The following is a 19,826-nucleotide window of genomic DNA, read 5'->3' as shown; positions in this document are numbered from 1 at the left end:
GCATCATAAAAACAAGCAAGCTTCCACTGGCTGTGTGTGAGGTGCATTGGCTAGGAATTGAGCCCAAATCTCCTGCATCTTTGTTGTTAGGTGGTGTCGAGTCAGTTCCAACTCATAACGATTCTGTATATGGTTGTGGGAGCAGAAAGCTTCATCTTTCTCCTGCAGAGCGGATGGTGCACTTGAATTGCTGGCCTTATAGTTCATAGTCCAGTGTTTATCCTATAGAGCCACCTTGCTCCCAGGTCTCCTGCATGTTATTGTTAAGTGCCACTGAGTCAATTCTGACTCATAGCGACCCTGTATAGGGTTCTGAGGTGGGTCTGAACTGCTGACATTGTGGATTGTAGTCCTGTGCTTATCCTACAATGCCACAACAGGAATCCTTCGTACATTACATACATGTTGTTATTAAGTGCTGTCCAGTCAGTTCCGACTCATAGTGACCCTGTATAGGGAGTCCTGGTGTGGCACTGTGGGTTAATGTGCTGGACTGCAAAATCAGTTTGAACTGCAAAGTTGGTGGTACAAGCTCACCAGCCTCTCCTTGGAAACCCTATACGGGGTCACTATGGGTCAGAACCGACTCAATGGCACTTGACAACAACATAGAGTTTCCAAAGAGCAGTGGGTGTTTGAACTGTGTTTGAACTTCTGACCTTGTGGTTCCCAGTCCAAGGCTGATCCTACAGCACTGCACCAGGAGTCCATTTACATAAAAGCTGAGAATTCTAACACTGAATCACCACTACCCTGGGAGATACATATAAAAAGGAAAATGTGTATTTGAAAATTTGACTTTAGAGAAGCATTTCCTGAGTTCCAACGTTCCCTGGAAAGAAATGAAGGGGTGAAGGCTGGGACACAAGAACATAACGGAAGCCCAGGGATATACCACGGTATTGATGCTTTTCCTTCTGGCATTCAGAGAGCGAAGGAGTACTGAGAGAGAGCCTGTAGCTAAAGAAAATCAAATCAGTGGTGTGAGGAAGGAAAGGAAGGGTGATGAGGGGGAGAAGGTGCTTAGAGAAGGTGGTTTTAGGGATAGGGGAAGGAAAGGTTAAAACGTAAGCCAGGGTTTTGAGATCAGATGAAGCAGGAGAACCCTGTTGCAACACTGAGTTTAACGGAAAGGAAACAAAAATTGAAAAAGCCACAGAACAAATGTTATTGTTATTGTTAAGTGCTGTGGAGTCTGTTCCAACTCATAGCAACCCTGTATAGGGTTTCCGAGAAGCAGCTGGTAGGTCTGAACTGCCGACCTTGTGGTTAGCAGTCCATGCTTATCTTAAAACACCACACCACGACTTCAAATGGGATACAAATGACAGCATGGGCCAAAAGAGTCTAGGAGTTCTTGAAACCACTTTGTCCTTTTTAAGGAATGTTATGCTTGAAGGATCTGAGGTATGCTCATTATGTTCAGTGTGCTCATCCAGCCTTGCTCGTATCATTATTTTCATTCTACTCTTCACTCAGTTCTGCAGAAATAGACCCAGGGAACAAGGTCAAACATCAGCTTCCCCAAGTGCAGTCTCATGCCGTAAGTTTCTAAACCAGAGGTGCTGGAGACCTGGACTTTCTCACTTTGGAAAATGGTTTCATTCCCTCAGGCCAGAAAGCCCAAAGGACCTCGCCTTTTGAAAGTTGCCTTGTGGAGGGAATTATCATCTTCTCTGAATCATCCAAGAAGCTGTTAACAGAAAGATGTGAGTCCACCTTGAGTTTCAGATTCACTTGGTTGAGGTGGACCATCCAACATGTGTTTTTAAGTGTGCCAAGTCTTTCTGTCACACAGCAAGTTTGTTGTTGCTGTTGTTGTTCGGTGCTGTCGAGTTGATTCTGACTCATTCCTAGCAACCCTATGCACAACAGAATGAACCACTGCCCGGTCCTGTGCCAATCTCACAATTGTTGCTACACTTGAGCCCATTACTGCTACCAGTGTGCCAATCTATCTCATTGGGTCTTCTTCCTCGTTTTCGCTGACCTTCTACTTTACCAAGCATGATGTCCTTATCCAGGGACTGATCCCTCCTAATAATGCATCCAAAGTATGAACGATGTATGGCCATCCTGGCTTCCTAGGAGCAATCTGGCTGTACTTCTTCCAACACAGATTTGTATGTTCTTCTGGCAGTCCATGGTACTTTTAATATTCTCCTCCAACACTATATACCTCAAATGCATCAATTCTTCTACAGTCTTCCTTATTCATTGTTCAACTTTCACATGCATATGTTGTTGTTAAGTGCTATGGAGTCAATTCAGACCCGTCGCAACCCTGTGAAGGGTTTCCTAGGAGCGGCTGGTGAGCTTGATCCACCAACTTTGTGGTTCAATATAAGGTTACTGAAAATACCGTGGCTTGGGTCAGTTAAGCTTAGGAGTGCAGAACATTTTGTTTAAATGAAGCAACTGCCTTTAGATCATCTATTACAAACAATGCCCTGCCTTTATATGTGAGGGACCTAAGGCTCAGACATTTCAGAACTTGCTCAAGGTCACACAGCTAGTTAGTAACATAATCAGAATCAGAACCCAGGTCTTCTGTCTCCTAAGTCACCATGAGCTCCATTTGTCTCTTTCTTAACAAGACGTTCCCTTCAGCTTCTAATCAGAGTTTCAAAACAATGCTAACTTTCTGGCGTAACTCAATAGAAAACAAATATGACACAATTCCCAGCCCTTCTGAAAGTATTAAACATACTTTTAAATGAAAAAAAAAAAGTCTTTCTGATTATGTGCATCCATAAATGAGGAATGCATCATATGACTTATGTGAAGAGACCATACAAGTATTTGTGGCTACAATGTTTCAGTTGTAAAATATTCAGCACGGAAGAAAAGAGGCCCTCCCTTTAAAATTAAGACATTTAAAATTAGCTTAACAACTGAAGCTATTGTTTGTTTTCAAGATAGCAAAGATTAACAATTATATTATCAGGCCATAAGTTCCTCTGTGAACTATCTACCCTTCCACTAGTCCAAATCCTTTGAAAGAAAAACACAAAAGCAAACATTAGGTAAGGTCTGAAGTTATTTGCCAAACAATAAGATTTTGAGGTAAGTGGGAAACCACAAATCATAATTGTCAATAGTTCAAATAATCCAAATTATTCCTTTGGGTGCAATAACCCACCCATTTTCTGACAGTTCAAGAGCATCCCAGGGGTAGGCAGTTGTAAGTACCATAATAGGTAAAGTACACAATGAGTGAATACGAAAGGCTTTCTTAAATCTATCAAATTAGGATGCTGCAATGTGCGGCACTGTCGGTTAATGTGCCAGACTGCAAAGCTGTTTGAACTGCAAGGTCAGCAGATCAAGCTCACCAGCTACTTCTCAGAAACCTTATACAGGGTCGCTCTGGGTCGAAACAGACTCGACGGCACTTCACAACAACAACAAATGTAAAGGCACCTACGTCCATTGGCTCAAACCCACAAGCTACTCCTAGGGAGAAGGATGAGGCTGTCTGCTTCTGCAAAGATTTACAGTCTCAGAAACCCTACATAGGGTTGCTGAGTTGAAATCAACTCTATGGCAGTGGGTTGGGTTTTTTTTGTCTGGCATGTCCATTCCAAGGAGCCCTGGTAGTGCAGTAGGTTACGCGTTGGGTTGCTAAAAGAAATATGGGTGATTCAAATCCACCAACCACTCTGAGGAAGGAGAATGAAGCAGTCTATTTCTGTAAAGAGCTATAGTCTCAGAAACCCTATGGAGCAGTTCTACTGTCTAATAGGGTCACAGTAACTAGGAACTGACTTTGCCATAGTATGTCCATTCCTATTTCCAGAATACTCCTTAGAAGGGAGGATGGCAAGACTTCGACTCCCACACTTTGGGCATATTATCAGGAGGGGCCAGTGCCTGGAAAAAGACATCATGCTTAGTAAAAGTAGAGGGTCAGTGAAAAAGAGGAAGACCCTCAAACAAGATGGACTGGCATAGTGGCTGCAACAATGAGCTAAACCATAACAACGATTTTGGAAGGACAACATAGGACCAGGCCGTGTTTCATTCTGCTGAACATAAGGAACCAACTCAATGATACATAACAGCCACCAAAGTACCTACATTCTTAGAGAAAAGAAGTTGCCCAGTTTCTAGGTAACAAGTGTTATAAGGGTATGTGGGGAGACTTTTCCATCAATGTGCAACTTTCAAAGCATTCCTCATTTTCAGATGTGTCTTCTCTATGTGTAAAATGGGTAAGCCACCACTGTCATCACTCCTCTTTCATGCTCCCCTTAATGCTACGACACACCCCCACAAGTGATGTTATTAAGGTTGCTGTTGTCACTCTTCAGAATGAATGAATGAGTTAATTCTTCAGTCACACAAATGACTGTTCTGATTTCCATTTTCTCCTAATCCACACTCTACCTTCACAGAATGAATGCAAACACCAAAATCACATTGGCGGTATCTTGACTGAAAAAAAAAAAAAAAAGATGAAGCAAGTTCAGGCAGAGTAAGGGAAAAGCAAGCTACACCTGTACCTCTCGACAGCAATTCCCTTTGCAGAGGGTGACATCACTGTTTATTTCTGCGAGAATAACTTCTCATGGGAGGGACTCAAACTTGCCAAGTTTGGATAGAAGCTGATTCTGACTCAGCTCTCAGAATCTGGAAAATTCTAGCACTAATCTGACTGATCTTAAAGGTCAGTGGAGATGTAGCAGTAACTTTTTTTTTTTTAATTGTCTTACAAAGTAGATCGCTAAAGCTAGCGCGCCTCATTGCCTGTTGTTGTAACTGCTGCAGCAAAGATGAACTTGAATAGCCATTCATTTCACAGTAAATTTCGAGGGTACTCGATGTTGGAAAATGCTTTAGACACAGTTCTAGCTGGAAATAAATTTAAAAGTGTATTTGCCTAATGAATTGAAGGTGAAACCTGTATTACATGTGTTCCATGTGCTGTCAGGGATTTCTGCTGTCATTTATGAATTTCCATACTAGTACTTGATTTAAGAACCCAAACCTGAATTATCAGAAGACATCAGAAGGAAGGGCAAAAGGTATGTTTATACAGTGTCATGAGAGTATGAACTGGAAGAAATAGTCTTGTGAGCAATTGGAAATATCCAGAAAAAATTCATTGAACATACATAGTTGGGAGTTCTGATAGGTGTGGTCACAGCTCAAACCCACAAAACGCTCCTTGGAACCTTATACAGGGTAGCTATGAGTCAGAATCGACTCAACCACACTCAGCAACAACAATCCAATTGGAGTAATTTGTCGTAAGGAAATAATGCACCAAGGGCATACAAGGATACTCACCTCACCGTGGTACTGAGTGCTTACAAAGGAATAGATTGACTACTATGATGTGTTTTCTTTTTTTTTTCATTTAAACATTTCTGTACAATGGAAGAACCCAAAATCAAAGTTACAAGATAAAAAAAAAAAGTGTTTAATATATTTTTCAACATATAAAGCAGTTATGTGGAGTCTTGGTGTGGTGCTGTGGTTTAATGCGCTGGACTGCAAAGTCGGTTTGAACTTCAAGATCAGTGGTTCAAGGTCCTCGGAAACGCAATACAGAGTCGCTATGGGTCGGAACCGATTCGACAGCATTTAACAACAATAAGAAGCAGTTGTGTAGTTAATCTCCAAAATACATAAAGAGATCCTGGTGATCAAAATGAGCTGAGAGTAGCTCAATATAAAACAGGCAGAGAATATGGAATGGTAACACAGAAGAAACACAGATGGTCAGTAAACACATGAAAAGATACTCAATCACACTAGTAACCAAAGAAATACAAAGAAAAAAAAAAAAAAAGACACTCTTTCAGCTATCACACTGTCAAACATTAAAAAGTTTCTGAAATTGGTGATAAAGAATATGGAGCCGGACCGATGGTCATTGCTGGCAAGAATGTAAATTGCTACAGCTTTTCCGGAGGGCAATCTGACAGCCTCTGTTAAAATTAAAGATGTGTTAGCCAAACTCTGTAAACCAGCAATTTCATTAGTGAGTATATTGTTGTTGTTAGGTGACATCGAGTCAGTACTGACTCACAGTGACTCTATGCACAACAGAACGAAACAGTGCCAACCTCACTGTCACTGCCACACTTGAGCCCATCGATGCTGCAGCTTGGCCAATCCATCTTGCTGGGGGTCTTCCTCTTTTTCTCTGACCCTCCACCTTACCAAACATGATATCCTTCTCCAGCTACTGGTTCCTCCTGACAATATTTCTGAAGTATTAGAGATGAAGTTTGTCCATCCTGGCCTCCAAGGAGCACTCTGGCTGCACTTTCTCCAACACAGATCTGTTGGTTCTTTTGGCAGCCCATGGTACTTTGAATATTCTCCTGCAACACCATAACTCAAATGTGTCAATTCTTTTATGGTCTTCTTTATTCACTGTCCAGCTTTCGCATGCATCTGAGGTCATTGAAAATACTATGGCTTGGGTCAGGCGCGCCTTAAGTCCTCAAGCTGACATCTTTGCGCTTCAACACTTTATAAAGGTCTTGTGCAGCAGACTTGCCTATTGCAATAAGATATTTGATTTCTTGACTGCTGCTTCCATGAGTGTTGATGGCTGATCCAAGAAGAATGAAGTCCTTGACAACTTCAATCTTCAATTAGTGAGTATACGCTACAGAAAAACTCTCCATGAGTATGCAGAGCTACATGTACAAGGAGATATGCTACAGCAACATTCAAAGTGGTAAACACTGGAAATAATGTAAAATTCCATCAATAATGGTTGAAATACATAAATTATGACACAACCATACAGTGGAAAAATATGCAACCATTCAAAAGAATGAAATAGTGAGGTGTATACTGGCAGGAAAAGATGCACAAGATGTATAGTGCTGTGAAAATATGTTGTAGAACAGTTAATGTGAAGCACTGAATATATCTTTGATTATTTTATGTACGTGAATGCATATATGACTAGTCATAGAAAACTGTACAAAATGATACATACCTAATTGTGAACCTGGTAAGGGGTCAATATTGGAGAAGCCAAGATCATTCCACTTTCCTTTTGTCTTTATTTGTTACAAGAAAGAGGGATTCTTTTTTAAATAAAAATGTTTGGGTTTTTTTTGGTTTCTAAACCAAGAAATGATGCGATTAAGAAATACTGAAGAGATGTGGAAAGAGCATTCTTTTGGAAGAGCATTCATTTCCTACAGCTATGGTGTGATTTGGACATCTTTCTTGAAAGACTATGTCCCCTCATGGATCTCCCATCATTCTTCCTGCCCAAGGGCTGTGGTTTTGGTGTTGGTCTGAGGTTCTGAAATGCCTGTGTCTCCCCTCCTTACAAATCTCTGCTCATTTTCCTGCCATTTCTCCTTTTCCCCCATCCCTCTCTTTCATAAGTGTGAGGAGAGGGGTAAAGATTCACTCATTTCAATTTATTTTTTTCTTTTTGTCTCAATTCCAGGATCCAAATGCATTCTTTTATTCTCAAGGAAGCCCATCCTAATTTTCCCTCCACTGTCTATTTGTCAATTCAGCCTTTGGGAATCTTTAAGACTTCAGGGTTTATGTGCACATGACCCTGAGGTCTGTAAAGCAGAGAAACCTACTTCTATAGAGTTGATTTCGATTCAGAGGGATGCTATGATGTTGTTTTTGTTGTTAAGCGCTGTCACGTTGGCTCCAGCTCATAGCGACCCTGTATAAGGTTTCTGAGGAACTGCTGGTAGCTTTGAATTGCTGACTTTGCAGCTAGCAGTCCAGAGTAAAATTGTTCCATCAGGTTTCCAAGATTGTAAATCTTCACAGGAGTACACTGCCTCATAATTTCCCCGCAGTACACCTAGTGGGTTTGAACCACCAATCTTGTGGTTAGCAGCCCAACGCTTAACCCATGGTACTTCCAGGGATCTTTATAAAGTAAAGAAGCATCCCTGAATCTAGACAGCCCAAAGATTACATTCACATGTTGTTGTATGTGGATCTTTCTCAAGGGAGTGCCTCAGTAACATTCATCAGATGTTCAAGGAGGTCCTTGGTTCACAAAAAGGTTAACAACCACCAAGGTAGAGGGATTGGGATGATTGGATCACTTAGTGAAAATCTAGGCCAGAACACCCAGTCCTCAGGTTTCCAGCTGGCAGCTGGGCTTAGAGTCAGACAACTGAACACTCAAGAGGAGTGGAAAGGGGGAGAAAGCAGCAGCATAGCCTTTTTGAAATCCACTGAAAACTTTTCCCTCAGCTGAAACTGCCACATGAGAAACAGCGCAACGCTTTTCAAGCCTGGACGTGACCTCCACGTCCCACTGAACAAGCCAACCCACATTCTCTGCATTAGAAGGCAGCTAGGTCTAGTCTAGCATAAACAGCATTGGAAGGCAGCAGATTTGAGTTTTAGACTTTACTATTATTTCTGTCTTCTGTAGCCATATGACCTTCTGCTATTCACTCCATTTCTTTGCTCCTCATTTTCCTCAGGCCAAGAGAAGGTTTGACTCAGATGAACTTCTAAAGGCATTTGCAGCTCTGCCTTTCTATAAATCTCCATGGCTGAATAGGCAGCTCCACATCTCTAAGCTCTCTAGAACAGAAAATGACTTCTCACTTTTCAGTTTGACTTAAAGCCACTCAGTTCTTTCTTGTAACGAACCTAAATCCTTCTATGGCAAATAAAGCTTGATGCTTTCATGCAGAGAATGACTGATCACTAGTGCACTGTGGGCTTGAGAATCAGTAACCCAGAATGCTTCCACATCGGGGTCTACTTCAAACCCAGTTTACAATGATTACTGCTGTTAAATGGCATCTAGTCGCTTCTGACTCATTTGTTGTTGTTGTTGTTAAGTGTTCTGACTCATAGTGACCCTGTATAGGGTTTCCAGGAAGCTGGCCGTTCCAGTTTGAACTGTCAGTTTTTAATCCTATAGCGCCATACCAGAGAACCAGTATAGGGTTTCTGAGGAGCTGTTTGTGGGTTTGAACCAAAGACCTTGTGGTTAGCAATCCAGTGCTAATCCTACAGTGCCATGAATTCTCAAGAGCTCCATTCTTCTTTCCAGGCAGCTTGTTTTAAAAAAAGAAAATGGAACTTAGTGAGGAGCCATGGTGGTGGTGGTTATATGCCGTGGAGTCCGTTCCGACTCATAGTGACCCTGCTTAGGGTTTCCAAGGCTGTAAATCTTTAAGGGAGCAGAAAGCCAAGGCTGGTTGTTTCGAACTGCTGACCTTGAGGTTAGCAGCTTGAATTGTAACCAGTATGCTACCAGAGTGAGGAGCCATAGGCAACCGAAATAGTTTCCTTTCATTAGTCAATAATCATGCAAGTATGTGAGTGCTACACCCTTTGCTTTCAAATTTCCTTAAACATGGCCAGACCTTCTTCCATTGACCAAATGGACCCCAGCACTTAGTGCTCAAGAAATTATGCACAAACAGGACTCCAAGATTGGGAATTGAGATGAATCCTATAGCAGGAAGCCTCCAAAAGGGCCCTTTAGAACTGCTTCTAAAAGATAAGGCGTCTTAAGAATAAAAGCAACTTTCCAGCTAAACTGAATTCCTGCCTCCCAGCATTCTCAGGTCAACAGAGTGTGTTCAGATTGATGGGATTTTCTTGGGACTGTACTGATGATATCTCTGGACCAGGAAACTAAAGGCCAGAGACATTTGACATCTTCAGGATGTGAAAAGAAATAAACTCAGAGAACTGAATCACTCAAGGTTGAATGAGGATAGGTCTTTACAGTCAAAGCATAGCTGAGAACTGAGGCAATCTGCTCAGTAACTCATCAGAAAACAGGATTTAGGCCCGAGTTATCTGGATAATTGCCTTTAATTCTTCGCTTCCTTTTCATGATAACCTTGAGTTTATATAGCGCCTTCTTCTAAGGAGTTCAAAATACTTGCAGAGATATTATCTCAGTTGTCACCACACCATCACTTCAGTGAGAGCAATGATTATTATCAGCCTCATTTTACACAGGGGGGAAGGAAAGCCTAGAAAGGTGAAGCGAGTCATCCAACTTTAACCAGTAAGACGCTGAAAGTTTCTGATTTCTGAAGGGAATACTCAGCCCAGCATTATCCAAAACATGTTCCTTGAAACACCAGTCCAGCCAACTGCTTGTTGGAAAACCAGGTTCTGTGGGCAAACGATATCTGGAAAATGCTGCCTATTTTATTCTCCTGGAGAGTCATTGGCCTAGTAAATCCCAGCGTGGCACTGTGGGCTAATGTGCTGGACTGCAAAGTCGATTTGACTCGAAAGGCTGGCAGCTCAAGGTCATCAGCTGCTCTTCAGAAACCCTATACAGGGGGTCGCTATGAGTCAGAACCGACTCAACGGCACTTTAACAACAACAACCAACTCAATCACAGCACACAACCACCACCAAAAAGGTGCTCTGGTAGCACAGTCAGTGGCTACAAGTTGGACTGCTAACAGCAAGGTCAGCAGTTCGAATCTATAAGTCATTACACTTTACAGTCTCAGAAATCCTACACAGGGTCACTATGAGTTGGAATCGACTCAATGGCATATAACCACCACCACTACAGTAAACAAACCTATTTCTGTTTAAGCAAAAGTTTCTGAAACTTACCACAAAATCCTTTTAAAATCTGCTGGTGTATGTGTTTAACATTCACTAAGATCCTGAAGAACTAGTCCTTTTTTGAAATTCACATTGGGAAGCAGAGGTGTAGCCACTAAATTGCTTGAATTGCCGAGTATTCATACAGAAGACAAGGCCAACCTCCATGGGGGACATTTCTAAGGATATTACTTAATACCTTCATTGTGAGCCAATGAACAAAGGACCTTGATGATTCCCAAATGAACCCAGGCCATCATCTCTACAGGTCAGACTAGGGAGGAAAGCAATTCAAGACCACCTACTTCTCTTAGAACTGCTTTTAACAGATCTGGTAGCATAGTGATTAGAATCGGGCTGCGAACTGCAAGGTCAGCAGTTCGAAACTACGAGCTGTTCTGTGGGAGAAAGATGAGGCTTTCTGCTCCCATAAAGATTTACAGCCTTGGAAACCCTGTACAGGGTCACTATGAGTCGGAACCGACTCCATGGCACATAACAACAACAACAATGGCTATTTAAAGAGTCCTGGTGTGGCGCTGAGGGTTAATGCACCAGACTGTAAAGCCGTTTGAACTGCAAGATCGAGATTCAAGCTCACTAGCTGCTCCTGTTGTCGTTGTTGTCAGGTTCCATTGAGTCAGAACCGACTCATAGCGACCCCATGCACAATGTCCGATCCTAGGCCAACCTCACTACCGCTGCCACACTTGACGCCCACCTGGCCAATCCATCTCATTAGGGGTCTTCCTCTTTTTCTCTGACCCTCCACCTTTCCCAGCATGACATCCTTCTCCTGCGACTGTTCCCTCCTGACAACATGTCCAAAGTATGAGAGACGAAGTTTAGCCATCTTGGCCTCCAAGGAGCACTCTGGCTGCACTTCTTCCAAAACAGATCTATTGGTTCTTTTGGCAGTCCATGGCACTTTCAGTATTCTCCTTCAACACCACAATTCAAAGGCATCAATTCTTCCTTATTCACTGTCCAGCGTTCGCATCCATATGAGGTTATTGAAAATACCATGGCTTGTTGGGTCAGGCTCACCTTAGTCCTCAATGTGACATCTTTGCTCTTCAACACTTTAAAAAGTTCCTGTGCTATGGGTCGCTATGGATCGGAATCGACTTGATGGCACTTAACAACAACAACAAAAAGGCTATTTCAAGGAGCTCTGGTAGCGTAGTGGTTATGAGTCGGGCTGCCAACCTCAAGGTCAGCGGTTGGAAACTACCAACTGCTCCGCGGGAGAAAGATGAGGCGTTCTGATATAAAGATTTATAGCCTCAGAAACCCTGTACAGTGTCACAATGAGTCGTAACCGACTCCACGACACATAACAACAACAACAGGGCTATTTTGGGAGTCCTGGTGTGGCTCTGTAGGTTAATGCGCCAGACTGCAAAGCTGTTTGAACTGCAAAGTCAGCGGTTCAAGTGAGCTGCTCCTCGGAAACCCTATACAGGGTCCCTATGGGTCAGAACCGACTCGACGGCACTTCACAGCAACAACAGGGCTATTTTTTTTATTTTTATTTTTTGTCTTCATTTAAGAGGACGGTGGCTCACAATGCTCATACTACTAACACCAACACAACAAAACATGAGTTGGGAATGTGCCCCATTTCCGATTATTTTCACAGTAGTCATTATATATGCATTTCAAAAATAGTATACAGCACAGAAATCTTGAGCTTTTGTGACTTACCACTGACACTACTAAAAGTATCTAAAATGTACAAAGTCCCTAAACACCCTATGTGGATTAATTTTTATTTCATACACAATTCAAATGACAAAAGATCACAGCCTGTGTACTTAATATTTATTACTACCGTTTTCATGTTTTCTTTTAACATCCACTGCATAAGGAAAATGCCTGTATTCAAACTGGTAACTTCCTGTGCCAAAAAGGTCAATGTAATGCAGGTATTGTTGTTGTTAAGTGCTGTCGAGTAGGTTCTGACTCACAGAGACCCTGTATAGGGTTTCAAAGGAGCGGCTGGTGAGCTTGAACCATCGTCCTGGTGGTTCAAATCAACCTTTTGGTCCAGCACATTAACCCACTGTGCCACACCGGGACTCTTCTCTTTATCCGTCCACTGGCTACATTAAAAATTCTATGAAAAAGAATTCCCTGCAAAGGTCAGAGGTAAGCTTGTTTAAGATGATCTATCTGATTATGAATCTCTTTGTAAAGCAACAAATTCTGCAATGTGGATATTCTCCATTTAGTTCATTTGCCTTGTAAATTCACATTTACATATATCAGATTTGCTTAAATCAAGATGCACTAAATATTAATAAATGATTCAGATGTTTCTAAAGATGGGAATATGTTCTGATTCTTAATCAATCTGCAATACTGGCTCATTTTGGATTCACCATTAACCATCATGCAAGTTCAGGGAGACTCATGAGTTTGTTGAGAATTTAACAGTAACATTTCTGAGGATTCCCTGCAGTCTTATTCAACTATGGTCCTTCTGTCTTTATACATGCTGTTCCTTCCATTTAGGATATCATTTCCCACTTAGCCACCTGGCAAATTCATTCTTCAAGACTCATCTCAAATGTCACCTCCCCTGTGAAGCCCTTTTTGATCACAGTCCCCACCACCAACTAGGCACCCCATGATCTACAAATAGTAGATCATGCTCTCTACTATTCTTGTCGATTTACACTCTCTAGCTAGCCTACCAGACTGTACACCCTCTGAGAACTGAAATGATGTTTATATACTTCCAATATCTAGCATTACTACCGGCACATAACAAGTGTCCAATAAACATTGGTTGTTTCACTTGAGTGAATGTGATTACTATCCTCAACTGTCCATTTTTATACCTTGAAAGACAATGCTTTATTACAACAACAAATAAATACGGCAAAGAGATGGTCTACCAGTACTGATCCAAAAAAATAATGACTGTACCAGTTCACATCTTATTATTTCAGTCAAAAAAATTCTAAGCCAAAATCATGGCTAGTACATGGGTGCATCCAATATGTTCCTTTTTCTCCTGGAGTACCACTAACATCACTGCAGTAAAGAACACAAGAAGATCCACTAATTAAGAGGGGGAGGGGGAGGCACTGCAGGGATCACTGCAAGAGTTCTAGTTCCTCATTGGCTAAGAGAGAGAACCCAACTAAGAAAGTTGGGTATCTTTAGAGGAACAATAAGATGTCTAGCAGGGCTAGGTCAAACTGGATTGAAATCTCACTGTGAGATAGTCCCAAACTACAGTCCCAGCTGGGGGGATTTCCATCACTCCGAAACCATCATTACTCTTCCATTGTGGGCAGAACAGGTTGGACCTGATCCGCCGGCGTGTGGCTGCAGTCTGGCTTGGCATGGGATGAGACCCAAGGGCATGTAATGCCAGGAGTAGTCCAGACTGATGGCGCAGGCACACACACACACACACACACACACACACACACTACACTCCAACTCACACTCTCTGAATCCCACACAAAAACCGCATCATCCCCCGGCACAAACCACTGCATTCCGGTGTACCCAGCCACACACAGAAAGCCCGCTCACGTCCTCTCACTCCCCTAGTCGGCCTGGCCCACACCCCTCGGCGCCGGCCGACTATACCCTAGCGTGGAGCTGGAAGCTGGTGAGGACTGGTTTTTGTTGTGTGTAACAAAGCCCCATGCACCCAGGTGCTCCGCTCGATCAGCTTCATCCATCTCTCCCCACCCCCATCCAGGAGCTCCCAGAAAAAGAGAAAGCCCAGCACAGGGACGTGGACGCAGACGGTAGGGGTGCTAAGAAAGAGCTTTGGGGTGAGCGAGGACAGGAGTCCCGGCAGCTTCAAAGCTCTCACGAGGAAGCGAGAGGGACGACGAACTGGCGAAAAGACCGAGCTACCTCCTCACCCCATCGCCCCCACCTATTCATAGAGCGAACCCCAAAACTGAGAAGGAATCTACACTCCCGTCTGCCCTGTGTCCTCCCGGAGGCTCCGGGAGCCAGCGGCGCTCCAGTAGCCGGCAACAAAGCGCCCCCCGCACAGACCTGTTTCAGCCTCTTCGCGGCCAGGGCGAAGGGAGCCGCTGCCGTGGATGTTGCCCTTCGCCGCAGGACAGGAGGAGCCTGGGAGGGGAGGAGGAGCAAGAACTAGGGTAGGAAGGAGAACGAGAGGGGGTAGGTGGGAGACACAGCAGAAGCAGCCGCGGTGTTGGTGGCTGGAGGAAGAGGAGGAGGTGGAGAAGGTGGCTGCTTCTGTGGCAGCCGCCGAGGATGCTCTGGCGGGCGGCAAGGCTGGTGCGCGGGGCGTGGGCTCACGTGCACCCCATGGCCAAGGGATGCGCGCGCTTCTGGGTGTGTGAGAGCATCTGAGTGTATTTTGACTGCGATTATTCCAATTCCGACCTAGTCTGGGACTTGTGGTTCCTGCAGCCAGGCGGAAGTGAAACCCTTTCAGTCTCTCTAGCTTGACTGTGTCGGCTTGGGGTTGGAGGAAGGAAATTGGCGAGGGCAGGGAGCAGGAATCCAGTACTACTGCACCTGGGATACCATTAATGTCCGCACCCCTTCCATCAAGGCTTTTTTCCAATTCACTTTCGCATACGCCTATAGTCAAGGAGAGAAAAGAAAGAGACCAAGGACACTCCCCATCACTTCCACATAAAATTGAGTGAGCTCTAACACTCTGCTATGCACTATCTGGACTACCCAGAAAGCAATTTCTGCTCTAACTTGAGATTGACTTTCACCGTTTGGGGCGCCCACATCTTCAGACAGAATCTACATTCCCCTTTTTCTTCCTTCTCTGGTTCCATCCCAAAATCTGAATGCTTACAAACAAGGTGGCATGCAGTTAATTCACTACTTTTTAATTTGCTCACCCAGCCATCGTTATCCAGGTCCCTGACTTCTCTGTTAAGGGGCCACCTTATCCTCATGTCATTCTTCCTCGAGAAATGGGGTGCTCAGTTGACATGACAAGCCACACTGGTTTCCTGAAAGTCAGCAGGCTGAAATTCATTATGGATCCAGGTAGAGACCTTGTTTGAATCTGTTCCCCTAAATTTTAAGTAGAAAGAAACCAATTGTGAGAGGCACAACTTTTCCCCATGGTTCAATCTTTGGTGTACCTCCTCCGAGGACACTGCTGTATGTCTCCTTCCAGATGTCTGAACATTTTGCTTTGTATTAGAGCTTCAATGCTAAGCACTTGGTTTGCAGAAGGCTATGTGAAGAGATCTGGAGTTGGAAACCAAAAGGGAAGAACATGCTCAGCATTTCTCAAGCCGAAGGAACTGAGGAAAAATAATCAAGCCTCAACTTGCAATATTGAAGGATTCTATGGACAAAATATTGAATAATGCAGAAAGCGAAAAAGAAGATGGAAGGAATACACACAGTCACTGTACCAAAAAGAAATGGTTGATGTGCAACCATTTCAAAACGTAGCATATGATCAATAGCCAAGGATACTGAAGGAAGAAGTCCAAGGTGCACTGAAGGCATTGGCAAAGAACAAGTCTGCAGTACTGATGGAACACAACTTGAAATCTTTCAACAAACTGATGCAGCACTGGAGGCACTCACTCATCTTGCCAAGAAATTTGGAAGACAACTAACTGGCCAACTGACTAGAAGAGATCCATATTTGTGCCCATTCTAAAGAGAGATGACCCAGTGGAATGCAGAAATCATTGGACAATATCAATATCACATGCAAGTAAAATCTTGTTAAAGATAATACAAAAACCGCTGCAACCATACAATAACAGAGAACTTCCTCTAATACAGGACCTAGGTCCTCTGATTCCCACACCAAAGTTGCTGTCTTAATATATCTTGGAAAGAAAGTTCAAATTCATCTATTGATATCCATGTTAGAGTTAAATGGTTTAATGAAGGAAGAAGTCAAAATTGTCAACTAAAAGTTTTGAGAAAGAAATTTTTTTTCAGTTAAGGTGCTACATTCAAGTGCAACCTACAAGCTAGTGGGCAAGAAAGAGTTAAGGACTTTTCAGCCTCAATCCCTAGTCAGCAGCTTTATTCCTTTGATTCTACCACCTACCACTTTAAGAACAATTGCAAATTAAAGTGCAGAAAGGACAATAGGAAGCAGGTCTATCTGAGTTTCCTGAGATGACAATCTCTTAATGGCTCATCCACCAGTAAAATCTGCCTTCTCTAAATCATGATAATGAATCATTGTTTGCTACCAAGGAATGAAACTTGTCTCACACCCACCCAGCAACCTGGGTAGTCCCTAGAGCACACAGATGGATATCTAGCCAGAAAGGCAGACTAGTGCAGTGGGGGGAAACTCAATTTTGTAGCTGGAAAACTTTAGAGTGTGACCCAATATCAATGATCCATCGGTAAAATGGGTATAGAGGTGTGAAGATGAAATGGAGTGATACATAAGTCTGAGACATAGCAAAGCTCAATACATTTTAGATATTATTGTTAGACAATAAAAAGCAACAACCACATTAAGTGTTTCTTCTGATAAAGGCAGGATTCTTTAAAAAATACAAACATTACCTCAATAGTGAGGAAATTCAAGGGGAGAAGACTTCTTTTCTCTATGATAGGAGAGATCAAGTGCTGGTGTTTGAAGACAGACATGATAGTTTGCAGTCTTGAGGGATTATGTACAACAACTGAGTACTCACCTTTGGTAGCATAGTGGTTACGAGTAGGGCTGCTAACCTTAAGGTCAGTGATTTGAAACTACCAGCTGTTCCGTGGGAGAAAGATGAGGCTTTCTGCTCCCGTAAAGATTTACAGCCCTCGAAAATCCTCTACAGGATCTCTATGATTCGGAACCGAACTCCACGGCACACCACCACCACCACCATTACTGAGGAGCAGTAGAATTCCTGGTGTGGCACTGTAGGATAATGCACTGGACTGCAAGGTCAGTTTGAATCACAAGGTTGGCGGTTCAAATCCACCAGCTACTCCTTGAAAACCCTATATAGGGTCGCTATGAGTTGGGACCGACTTGACGGCCCTTAACAACAGCAACAAGTAGTGGTGTGGCACTGTAGGATAAGCACTGGACTGAAAAGTCAGTTTGAATCATAAGGTCGGCAGTTCAAACACTCCTCGGAATCCCTATGCAGGGTCACTATGAGTTGGAACCCATTGGAAGGCACTTAAAAACAATAGCAACAACTGAAGACCAGTGTGGACCTGAGAGGAGAATGGAACCAGAAAAGGATGACGATAAGAAGACATTTAGGAAAGAAGAAGAGACTGTGACCCAGATTCCTGTCACTCTTGGTTATTGTGATTGATTGGAAATATATGCCTGTTATCGGGGGTTTTTTGTTTTTGTTTTTAACAATGTGTATGGTTTGCTCAACACGGTCTTTTGATTCTTCTAAACAAATTCCTGTTTATTGAAAGATCTAATAAATAACTCCATTCAGAGTCTATCAGAAATACCTGACTCTGACAATTAACCAGGGACTCCCTGTATCCAAATACAGACTATTCTTGTTAGAGCCCTGCCAAGCACAGAGAGGTTCAATCATAACAATGCTCAGAGCCAAGCCGCAGAAAAATTATGAAGGAGGTCAAATCTGTCTCTGATACCCTTCCAGTCTGTGTTGCACGCTTTCCTTCCCACTTCCAACCTCTGCATATCAAAACTCCTGCCTTTCCCAACCAACAGTGTGTCACATCTTCTTATGCAGGAGGAAGCATTGCTAACACCAATGAAATGGTCCACTAATGGTACAGGTGGCGCTATAGGATAAGCACTGCACCGCAAGGTCGGTTTGAAAGCCAACGTCAGCGGTTCAAACCCACCAGCCACTCCTTGGAAACCCTATACAGGGCTTCTATGACTCCGAACGGACTCCACAGCACTCAACAGCAACATCAGGCACTGTGGGTGGGAGAAATACTCTGGGTACTCTCAAATTGAGGGGGGCACAGTGGCTCTGTAAGATAAGTACTGGACTGCTAGCCACATAGTTGGAGGTTTGAGTCCATCAGCTGCTCCTCAGAAGAAATATGAGGCTTTTTGCTCTCGCAAAAATTTACTGCCTTGGAAACACTGTATAAAGTTACTATAAATCAGAACCGACTCAACAGCACTTAACAACAGCAACAACTCTCAAATTACATTGGGTATGAGACTCCCCAAGAGTAAGATCAGACATTGGGAATGCTGATTCAAACATAACAGAAACTCAGGACAGCACGAGGCAATAGTTATTAGCTCCAGTCCAAGCTTTTTGTTTCACAGGTGATTCAGATAAACACTGGACTGCTAACCACAAGATCGACGGTTCAAACCCACCAGCTCCTTGGAAACTCTATACAGGTTTGCTATGAGTCGGAGCAGACTTGAAGGCACTGAACAACAGGGAGAACAACAGAAAGATTAATTAGCTTCTCAAGACCACTTAGCTCCTAAGAAGAGCCATGATTTGAATTCCAAACATTATGTTATTCCATCTGCTGTGAAGAAAACCAGGAGCAAGAATTTAGAACTGGTATTGAAACTTTATTCCAGGTACACAGGCATAGAAATAAGAATGCAGACAAGAAAGCAAGGTACAGTCTTTGTCAATGCAGAAGTCATTTCCCACCCCCACCCCCACAGTAGCTTCATTCGGAGACCATTTCAAATAAAACTGCCATGAAGCAGGAGGAAGCATTGCTAACACCAATCAAATGGTCTACTAATGGTACAGGTGGCGCTATAGGATAACCAAGTGATGCCATGCACCATCAAATGGAAATGGTTTTAGAGGTATGAAACTACTAGGCTGAGGGAGGACAGAGTTCAGGTTACTTCCTGTTCTTACATTTTTAGAAGAAATCCCTATTAGGTGCACATTACAGAGTCATGATATGGTGCTGTAGGGTACTCACTGAGCTGCAATGTCCATTTGAATTGCAAGATTGATGGTTAAACTCACCAGACGCTCTTTAGAAACCCTATACAAGGTATCTTTGGTCTGAACCCATTCCAAGGCACTTAACATAAACAAAGATGCATGTTCTGAGCCTCTACTGAAAATAGAAAAGCCACCAGGGAAGACTCTAGTTAGTGAAAAACTTCCAGGTTGTCTCCTATTAAATAAACTTTTACTATAATCTCAAAGGGGGTTCTGGTGTGGTGCTGTAAGATAAGCACAGGACTGCTAACTACAAGGATTGGTGGTTCAAACCCACCAGCCACTCCTCCGAAACACTATCCAGGGTCTCTGTGAATCGGAACTGACTTCAAGGCACTTCACAGCAACAAATCATCTCAAAACACAACAAG

The 19,826-nt window shown here is 43.1% G+C and overlaps 1 protein-coding gene across 1 annotated transcript in view; it reads right to left on the bottom strand.

Moving 5' to 3' along the window:
- PAK3 (p21 protein (Cdc42/Rac)-activated kinase 3) overlaps positions 1-14,977 on the bottom strand; it is a 384,476-nt gene extending 369,499 nt beyond the window's left edge. The window contains exon 1 of the mRNA XM_006873248.1: positions 14,591-14,977. The gene's annotated coding sequence lies outside the window, so the exon portion shown is untranslated. The remainder of the gene's footprint in view (positions 1-14,590) is intronic.
- Between the last annotated feature and the right edge of the window lie 4,849 nt (positions 14,978-19,826).

Source organism: Chrysochloris asiatica, unplaced genomic scaffold (assembly GCF_000296735.1).
Source record: "Chrysochloris asiatica unplaced genomic scaffold, ChrAsi1.0 scaffold00231, whole genome shotgun sequence".
Taxonomy (NCBI): domain Eukaryota; kingdom Metazoa; phylum Chordata; class Mammalia; order Afrosoricida; family Chrysochloridae; genus Chrysochloris; species Chrysochloris asiatica.
Note: the sequence above shows the minus strand (reverse complement) of the source record. Positions and strands in the feature narration are given on the sequence as shown.